Below are 12,483 nucleotides of genomic sequence, written 5' to 3'. Positions count from 1 at the left end.
AAGAGCTATGACTTTTTGAATAAGTTGTGACTTCTCGAGAAGGTCATGATTTTTTAAATAAGACACAAAAAATATTTGTTCGTACTACTCTATGTTGATTATGAATAGAGGGTCTTCCTCTCATTTTCAAACAACAATTTTTCCCAATCTTCTACTCTTCTTCTTCTTGCATTTAATTTTTTTTTTTGTATAATTTATTATCGTTAAGTGAGTTTGAAGTTTAGTGGAATATGAGGTACCACTATTTCTGATGACATGTGTATTTCACCTTTAGATCTTTTTTTTAAGAGGCATTTTTCATCTTTTCTTCTTAAACCTTTGTTCTTCATTCATATTTTAGCCCTAACTATTTGGTGAGAACTTTGATATGGAGAAAATAAGGGGGTTAAATTGGGGGCTCTCTTTTGTCTCCCTGTAGGGATATGTCGTCAACGGCGACATAGTGTGACAATTTGGTTGCCGCCACCATTCTCCACCTATGCCTTTATAATTTATCTGCCTTCACCATTAGCTCCTCCACTTACTCAAAGAAAAATCTGCCATTTCTTTCAAATAAAAAAAGCCCGAAAAAGAGAATGTTTATACCACCACCAACACCCCTATGAGTTTAATTTGATTAGAATCATTTTTTGGTGATTGGAGATGGTGCATTTGATTTATTTTTTTTTCAAAATTCTTATATGGGAGTTGTTAAGAAATTTATAATAATGAATTTGGTGGAGAAGTGGTAATGGCTCATCAATTTTGGGATGATAAGGGTGGAGAGATTTGGCATATGCTACCGTGCGTGCGATTGGAAATCTAGCTATAGATTAAGGGGGCTTTCTACCATTTTTTCTTCCTTTAGATCTTTCTTATGTAGTGCGCTCATGATTTTGAGTTTTTCTTTCCATTTTGGAGTTAAGGTATGGTTGTCCAAAATAAATTTGGTATGCAAGTTTTATGTAATTTTGTACTATTTTGTATTGTTATGGAATTTTTTAAATTTATTTTTGTGTTATTATTCTTTTAATTTCTACTTTATATGATAAAACTTATATTAATATCTGATGAGTTTAATAATAATTGAATAGTTTAGCAATATGTTTCTTTTTAAATACAAGTAATTTACATAAAGATTGCTAAAAGATTATTACTTTGAAAAAAAGATTTTGATTGTGTTACTGTATAGTCAATTAACAGTGTTGTGAATTGTCATGCCCGGAGGATACTCCCTTGATGTAACACGTGACCTAAGATCACGAGTGACCCCAAGCTAACCCTGAAACTTGCATATTCTAAGCATACTAAGAATCTCTAAGAAAAACATAAACTAATGTGGAAGCTAAGTTAAGTGATAACTGAAGGTGGAGAATACCCAAAATTGATATGAATGTATATAACTTGCTAAGGGTTCAGAGATACTGCACATTCACTCAAAGCTAAAAGTTAACATAATACTATGCCTAATAAGACTCTATTGACTAGAGTTATGGGAATATGAAGGCAGTCTGAACCCTAGTCAAACTTGCTGCTAATTCTACTGACAATGTTACATTCAAAATCTGAGGAATGTTTATTTGTTTCACTAGCCTAGCAAGTGTAATTCATGAACTAAGAAAATTTTTTATAACAAGAGTTTTGAGTTTCATGCAAGGAACGAAGCAACGTTTCCAGAAAACATGATAATTCGATTAAGAATACAATAACAACTAATTCACAACAATTCCCAAGGTTAGAAAACCCTAGGTCTAAACAATGTATAAAGATCAAGAATCTAACTGAATTGTAGGGACCTAGTGGATGCGAAGAACCCACTAGTGAAAACCCATATACCTGTTTACGAAATCTAAAGAGAAATCCATTGATTTCGGTGGTGGAACTTTAACAAAGCCTTTTTCTTGTTCTTGAGAGGTTGGTAGACTTTCCTGTTCTTTTTTATCTAAGTTTTGTCTAATTTTTGTCAACAATCGATTAGGGTAAGTTCTGACTAAATAACGAGGCTGAGACTGAGTAAAACGACATAGTTTAGGATTTCAATTACATAGTTTAAATGTCCAACATGTAAGGAAAAAAAATACTAAAATGACCGTAACTGAAAATCTAACGGAGGCCAACCACGACACCAATAACTGTCCGTCGTTGGGACCACAACCCTTTAAGTGGGTTGATAATAGTAATGAATCGTTTTTTACAAATTCATGAAATTGGGACATAATATCTACTCCTTTAACAAGTATATGTATATAATCAGAAAAACATTATGTATATGTGGTTGAATATAACTTTTAATTTACAATTTTATACTGGCTACCAATTGTATATAGTAATATGGGACAAACGCGCATCCCGCATTCCCAAAACTAGTAAGATACAAGGTTACAGTCAAACTGAATAAAAAACAAAACAAATAAAAAGTAAATTATTAACTTTCGGCCTGAAAAATTATAATAATATAATGGGCAGAGGGTCAAATATACCCTTATACTAAAGGAAATAGTTTATCTATATTCTTCGTTTTACTTTTGGTTCAAATATACCCCTCATGTTATACTTTGAGTCCAAATATATCCCTCTCATTATACTTTGTTGTAAATATACCCTTTATTTTGACAGAAAAACATGTGACAAACTCAAAATAAAATTATTTACTCTCAATTTGCTTAGAAACTCACTTGTGCAACTCATTCCCTCCGTTTTGAGCTGTTGTTTTCATTTTATTATTCATTTTCTATTGGAAAATGCATAAATACCCCCAACCGAAATCATAGAGACACATCTAAACTTAACTAGAGTCCTATTACCCGCCTAAACTAATTTAAAATAAAATGAATACACCGCGAAGGCAGACATGTCCTAGAAAGAATGCACACACTCTTGAAGGCAAGTGATGAGTACACAAATTGGACATATGTTATTTTTAAATTTGTCACTTTGTAATTAGTTAGTACACATATTTATTGATAATAAAACTTATATATATTTAATTATTTTGTTTCTTTCTTTGTAAAATATTTATTTTAATTTCTTCACTTAAATTTTTTTTGATTTATTGTCTTTCCACTGTTAATTATTTTTAATAAATTGTGTGTTTTTTTTAAAAAACAATTTAAAAGTGTCATTTAATTTTAATGTTTTAATATTTTAATATTTTTATGTTTTATTTGATTTTATTCACGTATTTCGATATCTGTTCAAAATTAACTTATTTTAAAAATGAGACATTTGAAATCAAATTAAAACAAAAGACAAAAAAAAAACTCAATAGAAAAATGAATGCAAGTAAAATAAGAAGTTTCAATACAAGGTAAAAAAATTGTTAACTTAATTAAAATGCAAGATAAAAAATAAGATATGTTTCTTTAAAAAATTAAAAATTATTTTTAAAAGAAATTACATAATATTATTTTTAAACAATAAAGAAATATTTTTTTAATTTTATTTAAAAAAATTTTTTTATTAAAAAAATTATTTACACACATGACGTGCGCGTGTGTACAAACCAACCTACTTGGGTGGTCGAAGGTGTCACATGAGTACAAAAGGTGCACAAAAATATGAATAAAATTAGTTTAGGGGGTAATAAGATCTTACTTAAGTTTTGGTGTCTTCGATATTTCGGTCATAGGCTAAGGGATACTTATACATTATCCCTTTTCTATTTTTAAATTTTTGTACTAGAAATAATAAAATAGAAAAGGGCCTAAAATACCCTTGAAGTATTGAAAATGGTATACAACTACCCCTGATCTACCTATTGACTCCAAAATACCCTCCTCATCCACCTATTGACTCATAAATACCTTTCCCATCCATCTTTATGTCACATTTTAGACACTTCAATAATATAGACCCATTTAAACTAATTAAATAATCTATTTAATTACATGGCCCTCAACCATTGGTTGACATTTGATTATTTAATATAATTTTAAACATATCCATTACCCACCCATTTTTAACTAAACCTGCTCCAATACTTATTGAACTCGCTAGACCCAATACAAATAGAACCCATTCTCTTCATGATAGACATGGGTTGGACCTGCTAGATGATGGTGTTAACTAGTGAGTAGTTCGGTTTGAAAGACAAATGGGTTTCACTCCATGTTATTGAGTAGAGACTAAATTGACTTGCATTGGGATTTGGGAATATACTACAAATAAGTGGTGTTGGCATTCTTAATTACTTAGGCTAAGAAATGATCATTTCTCTTATTACAAGGAAAAAACTACTAGTGAGTTTCTGTTTTTATTTCCTTTTTTTCCAAGAAATAATTTTATCGAATAAGCTGCACCACCGAGGAGGTAATGAGTGTATGCAGAAAATTCACTAGACTTGACTCTTCTATGCAACCAAGGAATCAATGAAGTGCAATGCAAGAATTATGTTTTCTTTCCCCTTACAGCATCAGTCATTTCTGCTAAACCTATGTGTTGAATGCCTTGAATCGGACCCGTATTTGGCCCTTAATTATCTGTCAATTCTGTATTTTTGGCCCAAGCCTATTAGGGCGTAGCTTAGCACTATATATAGACGCTATGGCAAACCCTATTCTGTAATTCTGTTTTTTGCCTCTCCATAATAAAATTGCTCCCTCTCTTCCCGTGGACGTAGCCAATTTATTGGTGAACCACGTAAATATGTTGTTTTGATTTTTGCATTTATATTTTCTCGTATTATCTCGAATTCCGCATAACAAATTGGTATCAGAGCCTCTCGGTTAATCGGTGTTCTTGGAGAATTTCGAGATGTCTGCTTTGAACGTGAAAATCGACAAATTCACAGGGAGGAACAGTTTCAGTTTATGGCAGATCAAGATGCGGGCTTTGTTGAAACAGCAAGGCTTCTGGGCGCCATTGTCGAAAGACAAGAACGTCGTCGTTACTCCTGAGATGGCGATTCTGGAGGAAAAGGCGCACTCGACGATCATGCTGTATCTCCCGGATGACGTCATCATGGAGGTCTCGGATGAAGAGACTGCTGCTGGTCTGTGGTTGAAGCTGGAGAGTTTGTACATGACAAAATCTCTAACCAACAAGCTGCTTCTGAAACAACGTCTATTCGGTTTACAAATGGCTGAAGGTACACAACTCAGGGAACATTTAGAGCAATTGAATACTTTGTTATTAGAATTGCGTAATATCGATGTGAAGATCGAGGATGAAGATGCTGCCCTGATTCTGTTAGTATCTCTCCCAATGTCGTTTGATAATTTTGTTCAATCGCTCATTGTTGGGAAAGATACTGTGTCGCTCGAAGGGTGCAAAGCCGGATGATGTTTGTAATTACTGCAAGGAGAAAGGACATTGGAAATTTGATTGTCCAAAGAAGAAGAAGCAATCGAAAAAACAATCAGTTTCTGCTGCTGTTGCTGAAGAAGACACCAATTCTGAAGAAGACATTGCCCTAGTTGCGGATGAGCACACTCATCATTCAGATTTGTGGGTTCTCGATTCAGGGGCATCCTATCACATCTGTCCTAGGAAAGAGTGGTTCACGACTTATGAGCAGGTAGACGGAGGCAGCATCTCGATGGCCAACAGTTTTGTCTGCAAGGTGGTTGGGACAGGCTCGATCAAGATAAGGACACATGACAGTAGCTTCTGCACATTGAATGAGGTCAGGAACGTTCCATTGATGACGAAAAATCTGATATGTCTCAGTCTTTTGGACAGCAAGGGATTCAGTTGGTCGGGAAAAGATGGAGTCTTGCGGGTCTGGAAGGGTTCAAATCTGATTCTGAAAGGTGTCATGCGTGGTACTTTATATCTTCTACAAGGTTCCACGGTTACAGTTTCAGCCCATGTTGCATCGTCAGAAGTTCACCAGGAGGATATGACTAAGTTATGGCACATGAGACTTGGTCATATGGGTGAAAGAGGGATGCAAATTCTGTCAAAGGAGGATCTTCTTGCTGGTCATAAGGTTAAAAGCCTAGAGTTTTGTGCACATTGTGTCTTTGGAAAACTACATTGCAACAAGTTTCCAAAGGCCATTCACAGAACAAAAGTCACACTTGATTATATCCATTCTGATTGCTGGGGTCCATGCCGTGTTGAGTCTTTGGGAGGCTGCAGATTTTTTGTGTCCATTATTGATGACTACTCAAGGATGACTTGGGTGTACATGATGAAGCATAAAAATGAAGCTTTCCAGAAGTTCAAGGAGTGGAAAATTTTGATGGAAAATCAAACAGGGAAAAAGATCAAGAGGTTGCGAACTGATAATGGGCTGGAATTCTACTGGTCTGAATTTAATCAATTCTGTAAGGATGAAGGGATTTCTCGACATCATACAGTCAGAAATACACCACAAAAGAACGGTGTAGCTGAGCGGATGAATCAAACACTTCTGGAGAGAGCAAGGTGCATGCTCTCTAATGCTGGGCTAGATAGAAGATTCTGGGCAGAAGCGGTTAGTACAGCTTGCTACTTGGTTAACCGCGGACCACATACAGGCATACAGTGCAAAACACCTATGAAGATGTGGTCAGGAAAAGCTGCTGATTATTCACATCTGAAAACTTTTGGTTGTACGGCTTACTATCACATCAGTGAAGGTAAGTTAGAACCAAGAGCCAAAAAGAGAGTATTTGTGGGCTACGGAGATGGAGTGAAAGGTTTCAGAATCTGGTCTCTAGCAGAAAAGAGGGTTATTATGAGCAGGAACGTTGTCTTTGATGAAAGTTCTCTGCTTAGAACCATTGTGAAGCCTACAACTACGTCAGAAACTGGGAGTCTTGATAAACAGGTGGAGTTTCAAGTCATTCAGAACGAGAGCGATTTGAAAGAACCTGAAGAGGAGGATCAAGAGCCACAGACAGAAACTGATATTCCAAAATCTATGCCATCAGATATCCATCAGAGTATAGCTCAAGATCGGCCAAGGAGGGTTGGAGTTCGGCCACCTACGAGGTATGGATTTGAGGACATGGTGGGTTATGCACTGCAGGTTGCTGAAGATGTAGATACATCTGAGCCATCTACTTACAAAGAAGCCATTTTAAGTCCTACTTCTGAAAAATGGTTTGTTGCTCTGTGAGATGAGATGGAGTCCCTACACAAGAATCAGACATGGGATTTGGTCGTACAGCCTTCGGGGAGAAAGATTATTACTTGCAAATGGGTTTTCAAGAAGAAGGAAGGGATATCACCAGCAGAAGGAGTCAAGTATAAAGCCAGGGTTGTTGCCAGAGGTTTTAACCAAAGAGAGAGAGTGGACTACAATGAGATCTTCTCACCAGTGGTCAGACATACTTCCATCCAAGTGTTACTAGCAATAGTTACACATCAGAATCTGGAGCTTGAACAACTTGATGTGAAGACAGCGTTTCTACATGGAGAGTTGGAGGAAGAGATATACATGACTCAGCCGGATGGTTTCCAAGTTCCAGGGAAGGAAAATCACGTCTGCAAGTTGAAGAAATCCTTATATGGACTTAAGCAGTCTCCAAGGCAGTAGTACAAAAGGTTTGACAGCTATATGGTGAAGTTGGGCTTTACTCGGAGCTCATATGATTGTTGTGTCTACTATAATAGGCTCAAGGATGATTCATTCATCTATCTGGTGCTTTATGTAGATGATATACTGATATCTGCAAAGAAGAAGTATGACATTCAAAAGCTGAAGGGTTTACTTAGTGCTGAGTTTGAGATGAAGGATCTGGGAGCCGCTCGAAAGATTCTAGGGATGGAGATCATTAGAGACAGAGAGAGAAGGAAACTTTTCTTGTCACAGAGAAGCTACATTCAGAAGGTCTTGGCGAGGTTTGGCATGTCTTCATCTAAGCCTATTGATACCCCCAGTGCTGACAATATCCATCTCATTGCCATGTTCGCTCCACAGTCAGAAGAAGAGAAGGAGTATATGTCACGAGTCCCTTATGCCAGTGCCGTAGGAAGTTTGATGTATGCTATGGTTTGTACAACGCCAGATTTAGCACATGCAGTCAGTGTAGTGAGCAGACTCATGGGACAACCAGGGAAAGAACATTGGCAGGCTTTGAAGAGAATTTTCCGGTACCTTAGAGGTACATCTGACGTTGGTCTCATTTATGGAGATGATACTCAGTGCTTGATTACTGGCTATTCTGATTCTGACTTTGCTGGAGATGTTGACACAAGAAGATCGATGATTGGCTATGTGTTTACCCTTGGAGGATCTGTCGTTAGTTGGAAGACAACTTTGCAACCTACAGTGACTTTGTCTACTACGGAAGCGGAGTACATGGCCTTGACTGAGGCTGCAAAAGAAGGGATTTGGCTGAAAGGGCTGGTTAGTAATCTTGGTCTGCATCATGATCAGGCTACGGTGTATTGTGATAGTTTGAGCGCAATTTGTCTAGCCAAGGATCAAGTCCATCATGAGAGAACCAAGCATATTGACGTGAGGTATCATTTTCAGAGAAGTGAGAAGAGAATCAAGGTGAAGAAAGTAGGAACTGCTGATAATCCTGCTGATATGTTCACAAAGCCGGTTCCACAGAGCAAGTTTCAACACTGTTTAGACTTGCTCAACATCAGAAGCTGTTAATTGCCCTGCGGGGCAATTCTGAGGAAGAGGGGGAGGCCTGGCACTATCATAGTGCGTCTGAAGAATATGTTTTGAGAATTCAAGTCAAGGTGGAGATTTGTTGAATGCCTTGAATCGGACCCGTATTGGGCCCTTAATTATCTGTCAATTCTGTATTTTGGGCCCAAGCCTGTTAGGGCGTAGCTTAGCACTATATATAGACGATATGGCAAACCCTATTCTGTAATTCTGTTTTTTGCGTCTCCATAATAAAACTGCTCCCCCTCTTCCCGTGGACGTAGCCAATTTATTGGTGAACCACGTAAATCTGTTGTTTTGATTTTCGCATTTATATTTTCTCATATTATCTTGAAATCCACATAACACTATGCAAAAGATAAACTTCTTGGTGCATAGCTGTTGATAATGTTTCATTCTTTACCATTCCACATTGAACTCCGAGTCACTTGTCTTTCTTCTATGAGATCACGATTCCATTTACATTATATGTTTTCTATGGGAAGCTCTGTTAGTTCTTTTAAAGGTTCAATTTGCTTAAGAAATAAGAGTGGGTTCTTTTTGTATTGGGTCTGGAGGATTTAATAAGTATTGGGGCGGATTTAGTTAAGAATGAGTGAGTAAGGATAGGTTTAAAACTATATTAAATGATTAAATTTCAACCAATGGTTAAGCGCCATATAATTAAGAGGATTATTTAATTATTTTAAATGGTGCTCCATTATTGTAGTGACTAAAATTGGACCTAAAGGTGGATGGAGAGGGTATTGTGAGCCAATAGGTGGAAGAGAAAGGCATTTTGGATCCAATAGGTGGATGAGGGTTAGTTGGTACTATTTTCAATACTTCGAGGGTATTTTAGGACTTTTTCAAAAATAAAATATGCACATCACACAACATCTTGTTCTGCATTTTCCCCTTGCAAATTAAAAATCTTCAAATTTATTTCTATATGGGGAAATACACAAGTACCCCCTAGACTATGACCGAAATTTAAGAGATACATCTTAACGAAACTAAGGTCCAATTACTCCCTGATCTTAGTTTTATTGTTATTTTGTGAACCATTTGTCTTACGTGACACACTCCATGATTCCACGCAATTGAGGCGCGTGAGAGACATTTGAATACCACGTAAGCCAAAAAGGTGTACAAATATACAAAAAGAAAAAAAAGTTTAGAGGGTAATAGGATCTTAGTTCAATTAAGGTGTGTATTCGTGATTTCGGTCATAGTCTAGGGATAGTGGTACATTTTCCGTTTCTATAAAATTAATCATTGTACCCACATGTTCTTACTATTATAAAAGTACAAGAAAATTAATGAATGTAGGGAGTCATCGATTTTTGGATGCTGAAAATTCTTAGAACATATCTCAATAATGTATTTTCTTTGAAATTCGAGATGAATTATTTAATTTTGAGTTTGTCACGTATTTTTCGTTAAAATTGAGGGTAAATTTGTGTCAAAGTATAATGAAAAGGGTATATTTTGACCTAACATATAACAAAGTGTATATTTAAAATATTTCCAATAATAGAAGGGTAATATTTGACCATTTTCCCTAATATAAATGTAAAAAATATGGTTGGTAAAATTTTCTTCTTTCCAAATTGTGTATAATTGGATTTTAAAAAATAAAAACAAAAATTGTTCCTATATCAAGTCAGAAATTTAATTCCTTAATTTTTTACTCCAAAGGGGCACAAAATCAAATGTCCTTGTACCGTGAGCACAAATCAAATGTTCCTACATGAAATCAGACATCTCTCTAATCTCTAGTTGTTAGTGGATTTGAATGGTAAGCTTTCTCCTTCTATTGTATTTCTATATATGAGATTATATAAAAAAAAATTTCGGTTTTGTTATAATTATTTTATTTCCTGATTTGTGGTTAGGGTTAATATTTGAGATGTCTTTGTTTACAAATGTGATGAGTAGATTTCCTTGTTGTGCTGTGTTCCAAATTTTATCCACTATCCTTCTACTCTAAATTCACGGGGTTACAAGTTGTAATTTTCCCAAGTAAGTTGTCAAATTTTTCTTTTTTGGTTTTACGTACTTAGATTTGTCTTTGTTCAACAAAATAAGATTATAATTTGCCTTTTTCTTCTATGTTAGGATCCAAGAGTCCTTTGTCCCGCTGCAGGAGTTCGATAAAGACAAGGATGGCTAAATCTCCAAGAACTGTGAGGTTTGCCTCACTATTTTTCTTATTAGCACTTCCATGAGATTTCATGGCTTTCTCACTTGCAAATACAGGCTGAATTATCGAGTTCCAGTGAATATTGACAAGTTTATCATTAATTGGTATGTACAAAGAGGTTGCAAGAGGATCCCTAAATCCTAAACCCTAAACTATTTCCCACGTAAACAAACTTATCTAAACCTTCATTGGTACTTTTTTATTGCTTTCACCCTGATCTCCCCAGCTACAATGTAAGCAATGATCTATTCCACCGTATTTCCGAGAATAACCAGTCCCATTCATAGACCCGTCAATAGTAAAAACTCTTCCATGATGTTACCAAAAAATCCACTCACAAGAATCTCCACTCATAAATGGTTCCCTCATACCTCCATATCTACTTTCGATTAAGGAACTAACCCACCAAACACAAGCATGAAGAACAACACACCAAGGAAGCTACCACTAGAAACCTTCTTTGTTTTCACCTCACTCTTCTTTTTATCAACTTTCTTTCTACTTGTTGATGCGGGCACTATTGCCTGTGGTTTCAACTTTGGAATTGAAACCAATGTCACTATCCTAGTTGCTTCATCATATAAGGTGGTGTATATGACATCCATGGAGGAGGATGGGAATACATCCTGGGGGGTGGCTGCACTTGAGGAGCTACACCAGTACCTCCAAGTTGTGCATTTTCTGTTGTTTCATAGGATATATTTGCATTCAAATGTTGAATTGGTGAATGAAGTATCCTAACTCCTCAACATAATGGTTTTTTCATTGCCTTGACAAGTGAGCACTATCCCCTTTTTTCTAGCCGTCTTCTTTTTTTCCTCATCATTATTAACATTATCACTCAAGAAAAATATAGTGAATTTTTGGTGTTTGTTTACATTATTCGAGTCTTCACTATGTTATTTCCTTTCAACAAATAACTATAATTACTTATATTAGCATTGAGTTTCTGTTCTACAACTCCACCTTTTGCTGAATTACTTCCTAACTTCGGGGAAGAATGTAGCAATCTATTAGAACTCAACAGATTATTCAACCCTTTTGAGAGATTGGAACCACAATTCACTGATGGCATGTTCAAGTACCCGGAGACCTTGGTAAAAACCTAGTGCAACAACACAAACACTTCATCCAAAATTCTTGAGCTGCTCCAACTACGAAGTAGCCCTGGCGATGACATGTACTTAACCATCTCAACTACCGCTTCCTGATTGGGGGCAAAATTTCCCATTTCCCCCGACGTCAACTTGAAATTTCTATAATAATCGCTATAATTCCTAATTAATTCATCATAGGTTGACTAATGCAATTAGGGTCCATATGAAGCCGGTTTGATCCCGTAGCTTCCCCTTGACAATCTCTCGAGGTTGACTTGTTAGTTCCAGAAGCATCATCAAAACTCCCTATTGGTTACCAAAGATATTTGGGTCAATCTGACCCGAGTCCAAACCCGACTCCGACCCAAGATAGTTAGGCATGTATCAAGGTGTTTGCAATGCATCACTATGGGTAGGGTTTCAGAAAATATCATTGAACGATGCATAAAAAAAGATGTCATCTGATAGGAAATTAATGTTCCAAAATTTCATTTAAAAATCCTCAATACTTTCTTGATATGTTGTAGTTGACGTGTAGGGCGTAAAAAGTATTTAGCAATTGATCAAAGATTTAACGAGAGACAGAGTAGGAATAGAGAGGAAACTGTCATTTACTTTTCTTTTATAGCTTTATCTTCTGAGATTGTTCTGATTGATATATTAGATTT

General features: G+C 36.1%; 1 pseudogene; it reads right to left on the bottom strand.

The window, feature by feature from the left end:
• Nucleotides 1-10,604: 10,604 nt before the first annotated feature.
• Nucleotides 10,605-11,949, bottom strand: LOC138348187 (bZIP transcription factor 17-like; annotated as a pseudogene).
• Between the last annotated feature and the right edge of the window lie 534 nt (nt 11,950-12,483).

Source organism: Solanum lycopersicum, chromosome 4 (genome assembly GCF_036512215.1).
Source record: "Solanum lycopersicum chromosome 4, SLM_r2.1".
Lineage (NCBI taxonomy): Eukaryota > Viridiplantae > Streptophyta > Magnoliopsida > Solanales > Solanaceae > Solanum > Solanum lycopersicum.
The sequence above is the reverse complement of the archived record's forward strand: the minus strand, read 5'-3'. Positions and strand labels throughout refer to the sequence as shown.